The sequence below is a fragment of the Sinocyclocheilus anshuiensis genome, unplaced genomic scaffold (assembly GCF_001515605.1).
Source record: "Sinocyclocheilus anshuiensis isolate Anshui unplaced genomic scaffold, SAMN03320099.WGS_v1.1 scaffold492, whole genome shotgun sequence".
Lineage (NCBI taxonomy): Eukaryota > Metazoa > Chordata > Actinopteri > Cypriniformes > Cyprinidae > Sinocyclocheilus > Sinocyclocheilus anshuiensis.
Window position 1 is genome coordinate 1,179,690 of NW_015558605.1, and position 20,462 is coordinate 1,200,151.

Genomic DNA, 20,462 nt, shown 5'->3' on the forward strand with positions numbered 1-20,462 from the left:
TATATATATATATATATATATATATATATGTGTGTATATATGTATCTCAACGGCTATATATATATATATATACATATATATATAAAAATGAAAATGTAATTTATGTACTGTGGTAAAATAACAGTATTTCAAGCACGTTACACTGACGGCTCTCATCGTACTGATCCTGAAGTTAAGCATCTCATAGCCCTAGTAATTGAAACAGATATTATTCGTTTCATTTTGTTGGCACAGAATCAGCTCTGGTAGGGTGTATAACCCTTCACTGATGCTTCTGTGGGGTAGAAGCGGTATTTTCTGTCGTCTCCTCTAGATGACATGCGGCATCTTCCCGCTCGTGATTTTCTCGTGTCTCCGTTACGTTCAGCACGAGCGTGTTTCTGAGGTGTGTTTAGACGGTGGACGTGTTTTAGAGCAGCTCAGATGCGGCTCTATTGTTGGGCTCTGGACAGAGATCCACTGTACCCAGAGTCCCCCCAGCGTCCCCCTCTCTCCAGCACATCCTCCACAAACAAGCCCTCCTTTCTCCTCTGGAGAGGGACCCTATGTCCCACAGCAAGTGACTCTCAGGGCCGGCATTGACGGCGGGACGCTCCCTGCACAAAAGAGACCGAAGTGTCAATAAAGTTGTCCCCGATGCATAGGAATGCCGTCCGGAGAGGGACAAAGAAACACTTTGTGTCAGCCGGGGGCCCTTGACTAAACCCCAGGGTCTCCTCTTCACTCCTCTTCCTCCTCCTGTTATCTTAAACGAGCAGCGGGAAGCATGTGTTCGTGTTGTGCTCAGAAGAAGCAACTCTTCTCGCAAACTAGCTACTCAAGTGAACCGAGGAGTGTTGGGTTTGGGCTCGTTTCATCAGTTGTTAATTTGACCCTTTGGTCACCCGGTGCCGCTGAATGTTTGGCTGTGCTCTTGTCGTTAACAGGGCTGAGGAGGTGTGTGTGCGCCAGTAGCGCTGCAGATGTTTACTGCGCTGTCATCCAACACATCTGTGGTAAACCACAAGAGAAACGTACATGCGCCGCCAGACAGGACTGCAGTCTGTGTGTGTGCATCTGTCAGGAAAGCCATAAACTGTAATGTTCAGTTAAAATGACCACACTTTTACTTTAAAAACCACTAGTTACCTTACAATGTGCGTGCCTTTAAACCCAGTGTTATTTAGGCAGCAAAATGTAGGGCTGTCAAATTAAAACGCGGTTATGAAAAAAATAACGCATTAAAATTTATTGACGCATTTAAAGCAGCCAGACCTACTTAGTAGTGATGGGAGAAACTAACCTTTTCGAAGCTTCGAATCAATTGAACCAATTGCTTCGCAAAAACGATTCACTGTTTCGAAGCGCTCGAAACACCGCACGCTAGTGACACCTGCTGGTCAAAAGTGTGTAAAAGCAACAAAAATTCAGGCTAAAACATGCATAAAAAAAGTAAATAAAACAAATGTTATATTGAAAGTATAATACATTAAATGCAATAAAAATAATAAAACACAATTAAATATAGTTAGTTTTTAAAAAATATTTTATATTAATTTGCAGTGCTTTATGAACAGCTTCTACATAGAAGCCAGTAAGAGACTATTAACTACTTCTCATCCTTTAAATTACACGAATGTCTCGTTAGAAATGTCTACAAGTTGATTAAACTGATCTGAGATCAGGTAAAAACCATAGACGCTGGTTCAGTGGTTCGCCACTGGGGGGCGATCTCGATGAACTCGCATGATTCACGGGTTCGTGGAGATCGCCCCCCCCACCCCCAGCGGCGAACCATTAAAATTTCGAAACCAGTTTGACGTAACGAAGCCTCGTTTACTGAAATCACGTGACTTTGGCAGTTTGATACGTGCTCTGAACCACTGTTTCGAAACAAACGATTCGCAATAGTTTCGAAGCTGTGTGCTTCGAAAGCGCCATCACTACTTCTTAGGTCAATTTTGATTGGTGACACAATATTGTCTGTTTTTGCTCAATTTTCCCAATGAAAATTGTGCATCTTCGAAGCAACGCAGCAGTGATTCGTTTCTGAGTTACAATTGACATTTTGAAGGAATCAGGTGAACCAATGATTCAGTGACCCGTTCATAAAGAGAGCCTTTTACTTCATTCCTGAATGAGTCAGCCGTTTGAACAAATCCAATGAGTGACTCGCTATTCAATGAATGAATGACTTTTACTGCCACCTAATGGCAGTTTGAGGATCTTATTCAGAGAATCATTTAATTAAAAAAAAAAATTTAAGGCATAATTCTGTGTGGAATCAAGTAAAATATTTAGTTTGAAGCTACTATTTGTAATAGCCTATTTGATGTGTTTCTCATTTAACTCAATAATGGCTTTAAATTATCTTTTTAGGGTAATTTCTCCGCCAAACTAGATACATTTAGTAAATTTAGATTAATTATAGTAATTAATTGCCACATTGTGCAGTTAGTTAGAATATAAATTTTAATCGCTTGCCAAGATGGCAGTGGCTAGTTACTAACAACTACATTTCTGTTTTTTTTTTAAATATTTATTTAGGTGTTTAGGTAGAGATGTAACGATATTATCAATATCGCGATAGCAAAATTGTCTCGATATTATCGTGGTCACATGACGATATGAAATGATAGGTTTTCCGGGCAAAAAGGGTCGTTTTTAAAATACATTTGTTTTGAGCCATTATGCTTTGGCGCAGTATCTGTCAAACGAAATAAAACCGAAAGCACAAGATGGCTTAATCCCTTCATTAAGTATGATTACGCTGCGTGTTTCAAAGCGAAGCGCACACTTCGTTCATGCGATCGGCTCGTGATCCGGTGTTTTCCGCGCCGCAGAACGGCTCCGTTCACTGTGAATGAATGCAGGGAATTCGTTTATTGCACGTGCTGCTGTGAGTTTAGCGCACGTTTGGGAACGCAACGGCCACCAAGCTTTATTTTCACGGCAGATGATTACAGCATTTCACTAGATTTGTAGTGAGATGCGTTTTTGTAAGACGGTTTTCACTGAAGCTGGAGATTTCCTACAAAATAAAAGCTCTACTGCCGTTTCCGTCAAAATAAAAGCTTTAAAGTGCAGTATGAATTGATGACAGCTAGCGGTTTAAATGCAGTCCAAATTCAAAATATCTCTTTCAAGTGTAGAAATTAGGAAAGAAGTATTGTAATGTCCCTACTGTAGTGTAAATATACCTATGAAATATTCATTTTCATTTATTTTACAGTGCAGTTGTTTTACAACATATGGCTATTGCTGTCATTGTTGCTTTTACTATTAATATTATTATATTCTAATTTGTTTGGCTTCCTAAAAACCCAAGTGTAAATGTAATTTAGTCTGAGACAGTATATCACAAATAAAAAGGGGGTTGAGTCCCCTTTAAAGTTCAGGTACAAGTCTTTTTTCTGACTTAAGTTTTCTTAGTTAAGAACATGGGTTGGAGCTCTAAATTTTGAACTCTCAAGGTGCATTAGATAGAATAATTTGTACTTTAAAAATGTTACATTTTCATTTTATAAAACGGAGAGTTCCGGTCCTTGATTCTGATTGGCTGAGCCGCGTTCGAAGCTGTTGTAAATTACTCTACAAACACACACCTTTGTTTATCTGAAAGCTGAATAAATAAGCTCTCCATTGATGTATGATTTGTTAGGATTGGATTGAAAATCTGGAATCTGAGGGTGCAAAATATCAAAATATTGAGAAAATCATCTTTAAAGTTGTTCAAATTAAGTTCTTAGCCATGCATATTACTAATCAAAAATTAAGTTTTGATATATTTACAGTAGGACATTTACAAAATATCTTCATGGAACATGATCTTTACTTAATATCCTAATGATTTTTGGCATAAAAGAAAAATGTATCATTTTGACCCATACAATGTATTGTTGGCTATTGCTACAAATATACCCCAGCGACTTCAGACTGCTTTTGTGCTCCAGGGTCACATATAATTAGCACTGCTCTTTGTTTGCATGTGCTTTACTGCAGTTCTAACACATTGAGTCCAGTCCCATCTCTGTGCGCCGTACACTCTCCGTGTCTCTCCGTGTGTGTGTTTAGCGTGGTCTGTCATTTGTTAGCGCTGCGGGAACAATGGGCAGCTTGTCTCTGGGGCGGTGATGCTGGAGAGAGGGGGTCTGGGATCGGCCCGCCGCCTCCGACCAAGAACAAGCGTCTGTCTGATGGAGGACCTGCTGACCCTTCCTTAGCAAAATGGGAGCTTTGTTCAGAGGTGTGCGAGTGTCTGTGTGTGGGAATGTGAATGTGTCTATGAGTGGAGGAGGCTGAGAAAACCAAATGGCCGGATGAAAGGTCAGAGAACTGGAAAGCACTGAAACCGGCTTGATTCCTGCACAGAGAGCCTAGGAAATGCTGAAGGTGTGATGGGTCTCCATTGGGATTTTCTCTGTCTGGACGTGTTAAGTGATCTATTGTCAGTTTAAGAACTGCTGACAGTCATGTCAAACCGTTTCTGTTTCAGTTTTTTAACCCAGTGGCTCTCAGCCCTGTTCCTGGAGCCTCGGCACGCCACATACTACACGCTTCCTTTGTCTGACACACATTTGTGACCCTGGAGCACAAAACCAGTCATAAGGGTCGATTTTTTAAAACTGAGATTTATACATCATCTGAAAGCTGAATAAATAGGCTTTCCATTGATGTGTGGTTTGTTAGGATTGGATTAAAAATCTGGAATCTGAGGGTGCAAACAAATCAAAATATTGAGAAAATCGCCTTTAAAGTTGTCGAAATGAAGTTCTTAGCAATGCATATTACTAATCAAAAATGAAGTTTTGATATAGTTACGGTAGTAAATTTACAAAAAATCTTCATGGAACATGATCTTTACTTAATATCCCAATGATTTTTGGCATAAAAGAAAAATTTATAATTTTGACCCATACAATGTATTGTTGGCTATTGCTACAAATATACCCCAGTGACTTAAGAGCTCCAGGGTCACATTTCAGGTCTCTGATGAGTTGTAATCATCTGTGTTTGATTAAGGAGACTTGGAGTAATTGTGCAAAGTTTATGCTAAAGAATGGCGGTCTTGCGGTGTCCACCATGTGCATCAGGAACACCATCAGGGTCTGGTTTGTGGTTTTGGTTTCTTATTGACAAGAAAGTGTGGGGTGCGGTTTGGGACGTGATTAACCTGATTGAATGTGGCTTTAGCACACACTGAACTGATATGCATGCTGAAGTCTGCGGTCGTCTCTGTTGGTCTCAATCGCACCTGTCAGTCTTTAAATGACACGAGTTAGTGCAGCCTAGACACATGCCTCTCTTTTCAAACGAAAGCAAACACTCTGAAGCCATTTTCTTTCCATTTTGAAACTCCTCGTTGTGTGTTTGAAGTTACAAAAACGCTGGTGCTCAGAATCTGAATTGCCCTCACTGAAGTCTAGCAGAAATATGCCACACAGTTTGTGGAGAGGATTCTGTACGTGAATTATTTGGCGGTGTGTGGCGCCGCCTGGTGGCCGGTGAGAGTCGCTTCAGTGTCAGATCTGTCATTCAAAACTAGGCACCATAGCAGGACTAAGTAACGGTGGTTTTTATTCGAAACTATAAATCAGGGTTAAATTGCAGCATCTTCCAGTCTTCATTCCTGAAGCTGCCAGACTGGAAACGCAGATTAACGCTTGACTTCTGGTCAGGTTGAACTTTACCTTCTTCTAAGACAGTAGTGTTAACTTGACTAGACTTTAGTAGCAGATTAGCATTGTTTTTGGACTATATTTACATGCTACCTTTGTGTTTCTTTCAAAAACAAAGAAGTAGGCTAACATATGTTGGAACATATGTTGTGTCGATTTTCTTGAATTTGTGATTTGTGAGATGAATTTCAATACAATGGCCTTTAGTCACTCCAGCTGAGTTGAAAACCACTGCTCTAGCTGAATAAAACTTAAGAAAACTGGCTTAAAAATCCACATTCATGAGGCTTTGTTTGACTTGAGGTAACACTTCAGTTCATCTCTATTAGCCAGTTGTTTATTAGCATGCATATTACTAGTATATTGGCTGTTTATTTGTACTTATAAAGCACATCCCTGATAGCACACGTACATCTCGGAGATGTCTGTAAGATGTTTTTTTTGGGGGGGGTTTGCTCATCTGCAATGTGTCTGTAGGATGTTTCCTTTTAGATGTCTTTAAGATGTTTATGGTCTAGAATGTATGTAAAACTGACATCTGAAAGACGTCTGTCAGACGTTTGTAACCAGCAGATGCTTTCCAGATCAAGAGATCTTTAACAGACATCTTGCAGACCTATGTGTGCTATCTGGGATATTAATGTCTTATTCTGCATGAGCATATTTTAGATTCCTTAATACCTAAACTTAACAACTACCTTACTAACTATTAATAAGCACTAAATTAAGACTTTATTGATGAAAAAGTCAGTTAATAGGTGATTAATAGTGAGAACTGGTCCCCAAATTAAAGTGCTAGTTAGCGATCTCTTTTGTTGTGTTATCAGATGATATTGCTGGGAATTCAGCATCAATAGCACTCTCTGAAGCGTCACACATGGGGCGTTATGACACTGTTTGCCAATGCTTTTCACAAAAACAGTCATTTTTCAGACGCATTCCTAAGGCTAGACATCTTGAGATTTAACACTGAAATAAACTGCATAGGGCACAATATAGAAAACTGTTATAGTGTTTGGTTTCTAAATGTTGTTATACTCCAGAACTATTCAGATTAGTTCAGATTTATATATATGTGACCCTGGAGCACAAAAGCAGTCTTAAGTCACTGGGGTATATTTGTAGCAATAGCCAACAATACATTGTATAAGTCAAAATTATCAATTTTTCTTTTATGCCAAAAATCATTAGGATATTAAGTAAAGATCATGTTCCATGAAGATATTTTGTAAATTTCCTACCGTAAATACATCAAAACTTAATTTTTGATTAGTAATATGCATTGCTAAGAACTTAATTTGGACAACTTTAAAGATGATTTTCTAAATATTTAGATTTTTTTGCACCCTCAGATTCCAGATTTTCAAATAGTTGTATCTCGGCCAAATATTGTCCTATCAATACATCAATGGAAAGCTTATTTATTCAGCTTTCAGATGATGCATAAATCTCAATTTCGAAAAATTGACCCTTATGACTGGTTTTGTGCTCCAGGGTCACACATTTGAATATTATAGACTTAATGTGATGCATACAAATACAAGTAAGAATAAGATTTATGTAATAGTACCAATGAACCGAGAATTTGTTTTAAATGCACAATAACCAGGTCGATATATTTATAGTCAATAAATCCAGTTGTACTTGTTAACTAATTGAATCTTGATTGTTGCACAATTCTATTTAGACAGTGTTCAATGTGCATGAACAAAATGTTGTTTTCACAATGAACAGATTTCTGCTGATTTGAAGTAAATTGAATAAAAGCATTTTAAATCAAATTATGCCGTGATACTTGTTTTGACTGCATGCATTCATATTTATTCTTGTTGCAACTCATATATCTAGGTCACGTTCTTGTGTTTCATGGCTTGTGAGGACTTGTCATTGTTCATGTTGGCATCTGTTTCGTTTCTTACTGCTTGAGCTTGATACGACACACAGCCCTTAACATCAAAGGTTACAGGAATGCTTTCTCCTCTCTTTTAATAGCTAACCATTCAGTTTTCTGTACAATTATATTTAGCATAGTTTTTTCCCAGCCTCTGCTGTGGGCGGAGTGATGTGTGAATCCCAGCGGTGAGCACTAGATGGCACTGCGACTGCAGAAACGACACGCATGTGATCCTGCAGTGCTTCAGTGTGGTTACAGAGCCAGATTACTCTCCCGTCTTATTGACCGTCACCGTCGGCCTTTGAAGATCAAAGCAAAGAGATAACGTCCACCTCCGCCTCAATAAAGAGGATCTTCTGCTGCTCTTTCTGTCTCGGCGAAACCAGGCCTTCTGCAGGAATCTTTTCAAGTCATGTGAACTTGGGTTAGTCATGTTGGTGTGAAAGGTTAAACTTCGCAGTTTGTGCAATGCACAGTTAATCATTTGGACAGGCGTTTGTTTGGCTTGACAGGTGGCTGGAACGGCCGGTTTGGTGAAATCCAGGATACTGTATGTGTGTGTGTGTGTGTGTGTGTGTGTGTGTATGTGTGTGTAAGCAGAAGACACGGAAACCTGGCCGATGCCAAGCTCTCAGTTGGTCCGTGGCCAGATCTCTGTGAAGTGACGCGCTCGTCATGCGGGTGGGCCGGATCGTGATTGGGTGACAGCAATAGCAGCGCTATAAAAGCGTCCTCTGTTTCTCACACTGTCAGTGTGATCAATGCTCTGCTCTACACGTGGGCTGATTGGTAGCTTCAGGTAAACTGGAGCACTTTTTTAAAGATTTATTAATGGGCTTTTTTATGCCTTTATTCGAACAGGACAGCATAAAGCAGATACGGCCCTATGAAATCAGTTTTATTTTTTCCCAAATTCCATTTTTTCCGTTTTTAATTTTTCTGGATTCTGTTTTTTTTTTCTTTCTTTCAATAAAAAGTTTTCTATACTCTGGTTTAATGGTTAAATTAAATATTGTTAATCAAAAAGCATGTCTAATTAATTGAAATCATGAAACTTGCGCAATTTAACAAAAATGTATTAAAACAAAAATAAAATTAAGGCCCAATTAAATTTTTTTTTCTGAAATGTAGTTTTATTTTTACCAAATTCAGTTTTCCATTAATTTTCTTGATTACATTTGAATGATTTCATTAGATTTTAATAATCAAAAGCCTTTCTAAATAATTTTATAAAAAATTTTCTCTTTTTTATTTTATTTTTTTCAGAAATACTGGGTTGTGTATTTACATTTATTTTTCTGATAAATAAATTCTGGTGAATATTCCTTAAAATAATGTTTTAATAATAATTTTATTAGTACTATCATTACATTAACTAAGCAAACTTTTATTTTGACAGGTTGCTATGAAGACCTTTAAGTTTATATGATATAACGATCATGTTCGTGTGTTCATGTACTCGCTGAAAACGCCGCGCTTCAGTATGTGTGTAGTAAACGAAATCACGCGTCACAGGATTCATATTTAAATAGTCTTTTTTGCTGCTTAATATTCACAGACACTAGTCTATATCATGTTTTGATTCAAGTGTAATGACCTACTTTTGATTTATTCATCCAAAATTCCGTGACATTCCGCGTTATACAGTAAATTCCATTTTTATGACTGGATTCCGCAATTCCGTCTGCATTTTCTGCATCGCGGAAATCATAGGGTGCTAAGCAGACAGGAAAGCATTGGGTGGAGAGTGCTGAGTGGGATCGATCCGGCAAAGGACCTCGAGACGGGATTCGAACTTCAGTTCCCGTGAGTGCAGTTGCGGCGACCCGAGTTCGAATCCCGTCTCAAGATCCTTTGCCGATCCCGTTCCACTGGAGCACTTTTCAGCTATAAAGTGCAGAAGCAGCGAGAGTGATACTTTAATCCTGACTATCATATGAGTTTCTCTGAGCTCTACTCAGGAGGCCGTTGTAAGTAAATCCAAAAAGAAGCTCGGAGCGCCGCATACTTGAACCTTGCCCAGATTTGCTTTCAACAAATCAGATTTGGTGCGATTTAAAATGCTTCGTTACGCAGGTTCCAGCCTTCAGGGATTACGAGAAACCGAACGAGAGGGCTGAAGTTCTCAGCAGACTTTGCTGTGCACTGTTGACCAATCACAGCGCAATATCCAGTGGCCGAATGGCCGGCAGCCAATCAGAGCGTGGCACAGAGTCAGATGAGGGCGGTCAGTGTGTGGACCGGCTCCAGTGCGTTTGCACCGCTCAGTCAAAGCTTATCGCGTATCCCGAAGCAAATACTATACTTTGAGATTATTGGAGGAACTTTGTTCCTCATGTAGTTCTTCTCTAGATTGGACTCTTTGGTTTCTCAGTGACGAGCAAAAACAAAACAGTGCAGCTTCAGTAGCTGCTACATGTGAGTGAAGCTTGTGTGTGTGCGAGTGTGAGTGTGTGTGTGCGCGAGTGTGTGTGTGTGTTCAGGTGTGGTACTGTAGGTCAAAGCTCAGGTAGGTGTTTTGTCCTCCATACTGTTAGCTAATGTTTAAGACATTTTGTTCCAGATACACATGCTGCTCCACAGTTATATTTTAGACTACTTGAGATTAAAACTTTTTTTTTCTTAATTAGTTACTTTTTTAATCTGTCTTCAAAGAAACATGTTTTTTAAAACATTTAAAGCTAATTGTAATGACTTTGGACTGGGTCCAATTATTCAGCATATTTTCACAGTGATTTTTCTGGCAAAATATATTTTGCCATCAAAAGGCTGAAAAACTTGTATTGCCCATCCCTAGTACAGACTAACCCTACAACCGAAAACCCTAATGTTAATTCAAACTTCATTCATATATTTATTCATCATTTTTACATTCCAGAAAGCAAGATTTTGTCTATTTTAGCTCACTTCTCTGGACAGTTTTCTGTAGTGAAGTGAAGTGAGCACAGACACATGCTGACAGTGTTCATGGGGTGGCAGGAGTTTTCTTGGGAATTTTTAAGCAGGTGCTGCTGTAGCAGTCAGGCAGTTTTAATAGGATTATCACTCTCACACACACACACGCACACACACTCACTCACACACACACACACACACACACACACACACACACACACGCACACTCTCACCCGCACACACACACACTCTCTCACCCGCACGCACACACACACACTCACTCTCTCCCTCTCACACACACACACACACACACACACACACACACACACACACACACACACACGCAGTCAGGCAGTTTTAATAGGATTATCACTCTCACACACACACACGCACACACACTCACTCACACACACACACACACACACACACACACAGGCACAATCTGACCCAGCCCTCACACAGCCAGGGCTCCAGTCCTCAGAAAAATTACTTGAATGAAACATTCAAGAACCGAATGACTTACTAAAATAACTGCTTATAAATGTAGATATTTATTCAGTGCCAAAACACTGAATTCAGTCTCAAAAACCTGCAATGGTTCCCAGTTCATTTAAAATGAGACATTTTGGGAAAAACATAAGTTAGCGAGTCTAATTGCTCTGAGGCTGATGTGTGAATTTGTTTGATTGAATATGAATATGAGTCATTTGTCAGTTGAGAAACACTGGTTTTAAAGAAGAGAATCTAAAGATGAATTAACCCACTAGTCACCACTAGATGAAACCAAATATAGACACAAATCAATAGTGACTAGATTAGATAGTATCTGCATTTGCGCTCTGGAGTTCTGAAAGATCATATTCGTTTGAACCAAACCCTAAAGTCACACATTTTATGTATTCAAATTGGGGCTGGGCGATAAAACGATAATGACAATTATCGCAATATTTTTCTCAAAAAAAACCGATATCAACAGTTCGATAAATGTTCGATATGATGTTAATGCGGCAAAAGATATTTTTGAAATATTTATATATTAAGATATTGATTTTGCTAAGCAAAAAATGACTGGAAAATTGTAAAGAATTCAGAACCGTGAACCGTGTTTGTGATGTTCTCACCATACAGTAGGCTATAGTTTAAAACCACAATTAATTGTCTGGTTTCTACAACTTTCAATTGGGAGCAAAAATCTGCCTTTAAACGTGAAAGAAATAAAGATTTGAAATGTATCATGATAATTATCGATATCGACTGACGTGAAATATTTTATCGTGATCATTTTTTGGCCATATCACCCAGCCCTAATTAAAACCCATCTTTGATAAGCAAAATGACATATTTAAACTTTTGTTTTTTTTCCCATGAAAATAATGTCTCTGTCTTAAAATGGCTTGAATGTAACTCTACGCTCTTACCTCTTTAAGAATGCACAGACAAAAAATATGCTAATTAGCCCCGCCTCCACTCAATCACTCCAGCTCAGACCTGCTCCACTTCCACTCCGTTAACTGAAGTAGTAAATGCTACACCATGCCCACATTGGGTAAATTGTTATTGGAGAGTGAATCTGTGAGAGGATTTATTTAATTCTGAATGGATTAAGCCTAGAAAGCACACAAAGCATGCTCCCGTTATAATCACTGAAAAGCTGTCACTTGTCTTAGTTCGTCGGGTCTCACAAAGCTCGGTTATAATCAAAGAAGCTCTAAACTGCGTCTGCACTTTGTTCGTTATAATGAGAGGATTCGCGAGCTTGTATAACAGCACTGAACAAGACTCCAGTGATTTGAGCGGTGAGTGGATTCTTACTGAAACACTTCTGATTGGCTGTTGCGTTCAAGAAATCAACAGATCTGTCTGTGATTGGCTGCATTGGTCAACACTGCAAAAACACGCTGTAAATAGAAACCTATGAGCGGTGAATGAAAAGCCCCACCCTGTAGTGAAAGTGAAAGTGATGTGACATGTGGCCAAGTATGGTATGTGGCCATACTCGGAATTAGTGCTCTGCATTTATCCCATCCAAAGTGCAGAGTCCGACTCTCTAACATTAGGCCACGACTGCCCCCGATAGTGGTGCAGACTGATGAATTTGCACATGCTTATGTCTTAAAGGGATAGTTCACCCAAAAATGAAATGACTGGTTCTTTAAATGCCAGTCTTTTAGAGAAAGTAAATGCCTTGTGCTGCTCCAGAGTGTTTTATGAGTTCAGTTAAGCGTCACAATGCATGTTCTTCATCAGTTCTGTAGCACAAATATGTAACATTTAGGACATTGTTTACATGTGAGTGTAATATCAAGGCATTCTTCTGTCAATTGCACTGTGTTGTGGACTATTTTTCTGTTTTTTTTCTTTTCCATTTCCTTTGTGTTGTGCACTGTTGGGTCCCTGTAGCAGGATATTTAGGCCTATTTGTACTTTTGATGCTCTTGAGGTACATTTAATATCAAAGACTTTATTATGTAACTTTATTTCCTCATGGCCTACTTCAGGTTTCTGTCTCTCCATTGAAAGTCCAGGCAACCAAAACATAAAAGATCCCCAAAAAAAAAGTTACAAAGGCGTCATAAAACGAATCCATATATGTCCAGTTAAGGATTTTATTCACAAGTAAACACATACATAGAGTGAATCACATGTTCTAAACATGAAAGCTTGTAAGTGCTCATATGCATGAGCTTCTGTTACCAAGTGGGTGTTGTTGTTTGTATGTAACCGCTCGATTCGTGTGTATTTGTTTGACAATGCTTTTATGACCATTTTGGATCGTCAAAATTTTGGTTACCTGGACAGAAATCTCTCAGGTTTCATATAAAGATCTAGAAGATTATCCAAGGTCTTAATAGGTTTGGAATGACTCGGGTGAGTAAATGATGACAGAATGATCATTTTTGTGTGAACTATCCCTTTAACTTCCACTCGAGATAATCTCCATTCAGAGTATCGTTACTTGTGCACGTAATGATTGGGTCAATTTCATACAACACATACAGTCGTGTTTGTGTCATTTGTCTTACATCTACCGCTCCAAACCTGGTTTAATATTGTAGACGGTAAATTCCCAGTTGGTCTAGTCTAGCTATCATAAAATGACACATTTGGCCTCGACATAAAAGCGAAGCCGCAAAAGCGGCACTTTGAGACGACTGGATATTTGCGCAACCATAAAGCCATCAGGGTATCTCTCACATTGCTCAGCAGAAGAGGGTCAGATGAGACACTGCATCTCACAGACTGTAAATCAGGGTCAAACTCTCTTGAGTTTCCAAGCAAACGTTCTCAGTTTTGGCTGTATTCTAACAAACACTTCATGATGTGTGCAGGGCCTTCATTTTTAAACACGTGAACAGAATGCGAAATTGCAAGTTTATAAGTTCACCTTATTAATCAGTGATCACTAACATATTCATTATTGACCATTATTTAAATGCACAACATTTTCCAATTAAGGTCCATATTATTGTCCAACTTAAGAAAAAAAAAAAGTTGTACGGCTATTAAAATATTAATTTTAAGTAATTTTGGCTTATATATATATATTTTTTATTCCAAATTACATAAAAATTGCATTTCAGGCATATAGTTACTTTTATTCTGTGTGTCACGGAGATACATTTACATGGATTTCTATGATGCTGGAAAGGCATAAAAAGGGTTGTGTGCGATATATGTAGGGTTATCGTGTGGATTATGTCTAGTGTATAAGTGTACATGTTTTGTCATATATTCTAACTGCTAACATTTCACAAATTGGTCATTCATGAGTTTACAAATAACCACAGGACACAGTAATACAGTTTAAGAGTACAGCATATTTACTTAACAGTCAGAAGCATCATTTGTTCAAACCTTGGTTCATTTATTCCCGCCACGTGAACAAACACTGGCATGTTTCTGCTGACGTCACTGGGCGAATCCATGTTACATCTGTGAACAAATGTGTATCTGGTTGTTCCTTTGTGTTTTTGTCTTGTTAATCGGAGAACTGTATTTGTATTGTGGTTATGTATGTCCTGTGTAAAAAGGTTTGACTAAATGTTGTGTGAATGTTATGTTTTCCCCCATGTATTCTGACCATTTTTTTCACCATTGCATAAATTAAATAGCCAAAATGTGCTTTTTACTGTTTTGTCTTGTTTTTCAAAGAAAAAATCAATTACAAATAAACAATTTAAAAATATTTAACACTAAACATTTTTTTTTACATTCTAGCAGACATTATACCAACAAAGCACAATTTAACTTAAAATGAATAAGTTACTAAAATAATATTTTTTGGTGATTCACAACGAAACACACAGCGCCTTCACGACATGGCGGCAGCAACAATACTACAGCGAGAATAAAAGTTATACCTTTCTTTGCGTGAACATTTGGGCGGCGTTATGCAAATCTTCCCACATAGGGACGTAGACATGTGGGGGTGTGTTAGAACGAGCCGTTTTAGGTAGGCGTGGTTAACTGAACTTTTATAAAGAATATCTCTTTGGATTTGAGACTTTAGTCTTTGCAACTTTACAGATCTTCTTTATGCACCAAGAGCTTGTAACACTCCAAAGAGAAAGGAAAAATTGAAATCGCATCATATGACCCCTTTAAAATAGAAATCCACATTCAAATGCAAAAACGTTGCAGCCTTATCAGTGGTGCACGAGATGCGATGACGATGTAAGTGTCGATGCATTATAATGTTTTTGTTAGCCTATCCAGTTGAAGCCACTAGATGGCGCTGCTGCATTGTTAATTAAAAATATTGCGGAAAAAGAACATCAATGCGGAGAAAATGTTGTTTAAGTCAAAACTGAAACCAAGCCGTTCACACAGAACGCATATTTCGCGCATTTTCTAGAGGAACATCTATCACTGCTGCACTCGCGTCTCGCACAAAAGAGTCGCATGTTTAGAAAGCCATGTAAAATAAATGCAAGTTCAACTTTGAAAAAAACATATCTCGAGACCACTGCATCTCATTTTAAATGAAGAAAGTACTCTTTGTGATTGGCTTTCGGCGCTTTGTTTTAAAATATGCATACATACATGATGCTGTTTGGTTAATAGTTGTTTAAGCAACTTTATTAATTATAATTGGTTTATAAACATTATTTTAAACATTATGCACTTTTTTTTTTTTACAGATGTCATGTTATTTTATTGCTTTGAATAAACGTGCATTATTAATATTTTGCTCGATGCGCCCTCTTGTGGCCTCGGGAGAGAAGCCAAAAGCTTTTTTCCCCCTAACTGAAATTACGCATTTTAAATTCAAATATTAATCATATTTAAGTACAAAAATCTAATTTAGTTTTTCAGCCATTTTGACAGCCCTATTAACATGGGATGCATTGTCCAAGAGTTAAAATGCTACTGTTTGAGCTACAGAAACTAATTCATATCTGTGTTATTTTCAGTTTTTGATCTACAATCATGGGAACTTTGAGTACATTGCATGGTAATGTGTTTGTGTGTATCTGTAGTGGTGGCACAGACTCGTTCATGTTCATAAACGCAGCACTGGCTCCTGTGTGTTTATGTTGGAGGCCCTCTGTCCATGGGACGTGCCTCTCTCTTTCTCTGTCTTCCTCTCACCTCAGCTGGACACAATATGTGTCTGTGGCCACTTTCAGACCACGAGTCTGTGTTTGAGCTTCCTGAACTCATCATCACGACATTCAGTTTCTCTGTTTGTCTGTCTGATCTCCTTCATGTGCGTAGAAACTGTCCAGAGAAGATAGAGATTGTGCTTTATTGGTGTGTCTATTAATGTTTCCCTCTGAAGTGTGCCTATCTAAGCAGACAGGAGTGATATTTGGCTTTATTTCCATATGGGAGCCTGGCTTTTACAACAAATGAACTCTTACTGACATCAAGTGTACTGACACACAAGCTGTTGGTCTTAAGAATGTCAAACATACTAGTACTTTAGTACTAAAATGTAACAATATCAGTCTTTCTGCAGTGTCAGTAGAGCAGAGTATCGACTCACATCACTACTGACGGACAGCTGCTGCTGTTTTTTGGGTATTTGTACGTGTGCTCTGAAGAGAATTGCCTTGCAGTGTAAATGTTAATCAAAGAACCTGTATTAACATGAAAAGAAGAAGAGCATTCACTACTCTGCGTGAATCATTTAAGTAGTAGGGATGTAATGATTCACTACACTCACAATGCGATATGCGATTTTTTTTGAACAAAATGAGATTTAGGACAAATTATAAATGAAAAGGCATCCTTTCATTATTGATTGGACAAAATGCTGCAAAAACGAAACTAAATGAAAGTTTAAAATAAACTCTGCCAGCAGGTGGCGCTTATGGAACAGCAGCAAATGAGATTTAGGACAAATTATAAATGAAAAGGCATCCTTTCATTATTGATTGGACAAAATGCTGCAAAAACGAAACTAAATGAAATTTTAAAATAAACTCTGCCAGCAGGTGGCGCTTATGGAACAGCAGCAATATAGTGTTTCCTTGTTTGACGCTGAAGCAGCCAGAGACTCACCACGCCTTCAAAATAATCCAACTGAGGTGCATAGACCAAAAAAGTTTCCCAAAGGTGAAGAGCTTGAAAAAAGTCTGCATACTCACACATCAAAGAGTCACAAGCGAGATGAAAGCAATATGAGCAATTTACTGACTAAAAACAAGGCTTGTTTGACGCTGTAAACTAAGCAGCGCTGCGGTTATGAACACTACTTTAATATACATTATAGAGAGGCAATATGAAAAGAAAATACCATCTAAACATTTCTGAAGACAGTCAGTTCTCCTCAGTGATGCACTGATTTAAACTCCCACCCCCAAATGTATCACGATTCGTTTAACATCTTAAACAACTTGAATCGTCACATATTTGTATTGATTTTAAACCGGCTTGGGGTGCATTGTTACATCCCTATTTAGTAGTCATATACAGTATGAATGTATATTTTAATGATTGTTGTTAGATAGACTACTGTTTAAAAAAAAAAAGTTTGGGGTCAGTAATTATTATTTTTTTAATACTTTCTGTTTTAAATAAATGCTGAAATAGAATCCTGAAAAACAAAGTATCACGATTTACACAAAAATATGAAGCAGCACAACTGTTTTCAACATTGATGCTCAAGAAACATTTCTGATTATTATCAATTTAGCATATTAGAATGATTTCTGAAGGATCATGTGACACTGAAGACTGGAGTAATGATGCTGAAAATTCTGCTTTGATCACAGCAATCAATTACAGTTTAACAGACATTCACATTGGAATCAGCTATTTAAAGTAGTAATAATATGCTATTTTATAATATTTATGTTTTTATGTTTATTATCACTTGATCTTTCCCTGCAGGTTATTTGTAATCTTTTCTCTGGATTTCCATAAATGTTGGATTAACAGTGCATATGACAAACTGGACCATAAGCCTATTTCAATTAATTCATTTTTGATATACCATAAAATTCAATATAACAATATATTCAATATATATCATGGATCCACGTCTGTCCCAACTCGAGCAGTCGCAGTGACTATTCTGATTATTATCAATTTAGCATACTATATAATAATCCCTGCAGGTTATTTGTAATCTTTTCTCTGGATTTCCATAAATTTTGGATTAACAGTGCATATGACAAACTGGACCATAAGCCTATTTCAATTAATTCATTTTTGATATACCATAAAATTCAATATAACAATATATTCAATATATATCATGGATCCACGTCTGTCCCAACTCGAGCAGTCGCAGTGACTAAAAGGCCCAGATCCTTCCTGCAAACAGTCTCCATGCTGAGGTGTCAGTTCAGTTTTTTTTTCTCCCAGAGGACGTCTGTTTGTTTCTATCCATGTATGAACTGTCATAAAAACATGTGATCCATCTTGCTGTTGGGCAAAAAGCAAACCATGATTTGCTGTGCTGGAGACATCTGCTGCACAAATGTGTGAAGAATAAAGCGTCCCGGTCGCCCATCTTCATTCGATTAACAGTTTGATGTATTTTGACATTAAACGCTCTCGACGTCTCTAATAAAGCGCGTTTATTTCTCAGCCATTATCTCTCGTGTTGGTAAACGGCTGATTCGGTGTTTCTCTCGTTTACACTGCAGACCGAATTAGCTTTGCCAGTTCATAACTGGAACTGTAAACCTTTCAGCTTTTTCTCCCAGCGTCATGCTGGATCTGTTTACTGAAATGCAAATGACTTGGCGTACAGATGGGATGATATTGCTGAAGCTCCTGGTTTTTATCTTCTCTTCCTCATCATGCAGGTGTTGCGGCGTGTGAGTCAGATGTTGCAGTAAGTGTGTGTTCTCCGTGCTGGAAGGAAGAGAGAGGCAGTGGCACATTAAAGTGCTTCTCCCTGCACCCCCCGTAGAGGCCTTTGTATTACATAAAGCCTTGAGAACAGTTCTGTCATTGTTGTGAACGGAAAGGGCCTTTTCTTCTGATGCTTGCTCTTCTGAATATGATATGTGCACATGGAAAGCATGGACAAAAAACTGTGTTGAATTACCCCGTCTGTACCAATCTGTCAAAAATGGATGCAGCTCAGTTTTCATTTTACAGTCGCGCCAACTCTGGACTTTCCCTGGAACCGGAGTTTCCACTTTGTTTTAACCTAATTACGCGTCTCTGCGGCCGCGCTGCTTAATGACACTATTGTTTAGTGTTTGTGACGAGCAGTTCATCTGAGAGTCAGACAAAAAAGAAGAGAGGGAAGGACCACGGCAAAGTTCAAACATAATAAAAATTAGTTAAAATCTGAGATAATGTAAAAAAAGCTTTAAAAAAAAATCGGGATGGTGAGAAATGCTGCCTTTTTCTCCTGTCTCTGAGCTTGAAAATTAGTGTGGAAGAGGAAACGCATTCAGTTACAAAGTCTAGATCACTGCCATGCGTCTGAACATTTTACATCTTGCATTACAACTGATGTGCACACAACAAAATCTGTAAGCTGAAACGGAGCACACCTGTAAATCAAGAAATTCACAAGCTTCAACTTTTCACCTGTCTTGCTTGAGAGACTGTGGGCGGCCCTGCTTCCTGTGTCATTGTTTAGTGCCGTTTTTTTGTTTTTATAGATGTCACCAAAATTTGTATTTATATTTAGTGTGCACAGCAGAATAGTGTTAATATTAAAAACTACATAGATAGATGGGAAGACGGCTATGTGTGTGTGAGAGGTCAATGGTAGAGGAAGTTCAGCATCCCTGCTGCGGGGTTCTTCCTGCGACCGACCCAAGGGATCAGTACCTCGATAGTGCCAGGTAGCACAGGGTTTGTGTTGGAGCAATCGCAGAGACTCTCGCTCCCTTCACTTCACTTCTAAGAGATATTTTTACCCAGTTGACAGGAAGTAGCCAGCCGTATTTAAGAATTCATTTTCTTTTTGTTTGGTTGATTTTCTTGGACTTTCGTTAATGTAAGTTATTGAATTGAGACTCATTTTGGCTGGAGAAGACTTGGGATCAAGCATGCAAATTTGTAAAAACAAAACCGGGTATCAGAATAACTTCCTCTCCCAAGAAAGTTTTAGGATTTATCAGGCAGGTTGGGACTTGAAATACAGTAGAGTCGAGTGCTAAAAATGCGAATAAGAATGGCTTGGCGACAATTTAACTAAAATAAGGGAACAGATTAATAATATGTCAAGGGAACAAATCCTTGATTTGTGGACACAATATTTACATTTTCTTTCTGCATGTCTTGTTCGGGCTCTGTGCTAAAATACTTAAAGGAATAGTTCGCCCCAAAAATAAAAATCCTGTCGTCTTTACTCCCCCAGGCTTAGAGTGGCTAATCAGGAGAATTTCCGGCGGGTCTTCCATAAATTGGGCTGCCAGTGCCACTTTGACACAAAGGCAGTTTCACACAGCAAGAGTAAGTGTCTAGTTTATTTTCAATGACAGACAGTGTCAGTGGGTGCTCGTACACCCAAACTCCCACCACTAGGGTGCCACAACAGATATTACGCTCTCAGTCATTTGAATTTGACTTTTAACTTATATTTACAGTCATTTTCA

The 20,462-nt window shown here is 38.3% G+C and overlaps 1 protein-coding gene and 1 long non-coding RNA gene across 2 annotated transcripts in view; one reads left to right on the plus strand and one right to left on the minus strand.

Annotated features, from left to right (window-relative positions):
* LOC107680187 (gastrula zinc finger protein XlCGF57.1-like) overlaps nucleotides 1-20,462 on the minus strand; it is a 964,523-nt gene that overhangs the window by 584,416 nt on the left and 359,645 nt on the right. The window lies entirely within an intron of this gene.
* The window catches only part of LOC107680208 (uncharacterized), a 64,166-nt gene that overhangs the window by 625 nt on the left and 43,079 nt on the right, over nucleotides 1-20,462 (plus strand). The gene's annotated exons all lie outside the window — the stretch shown is intronic.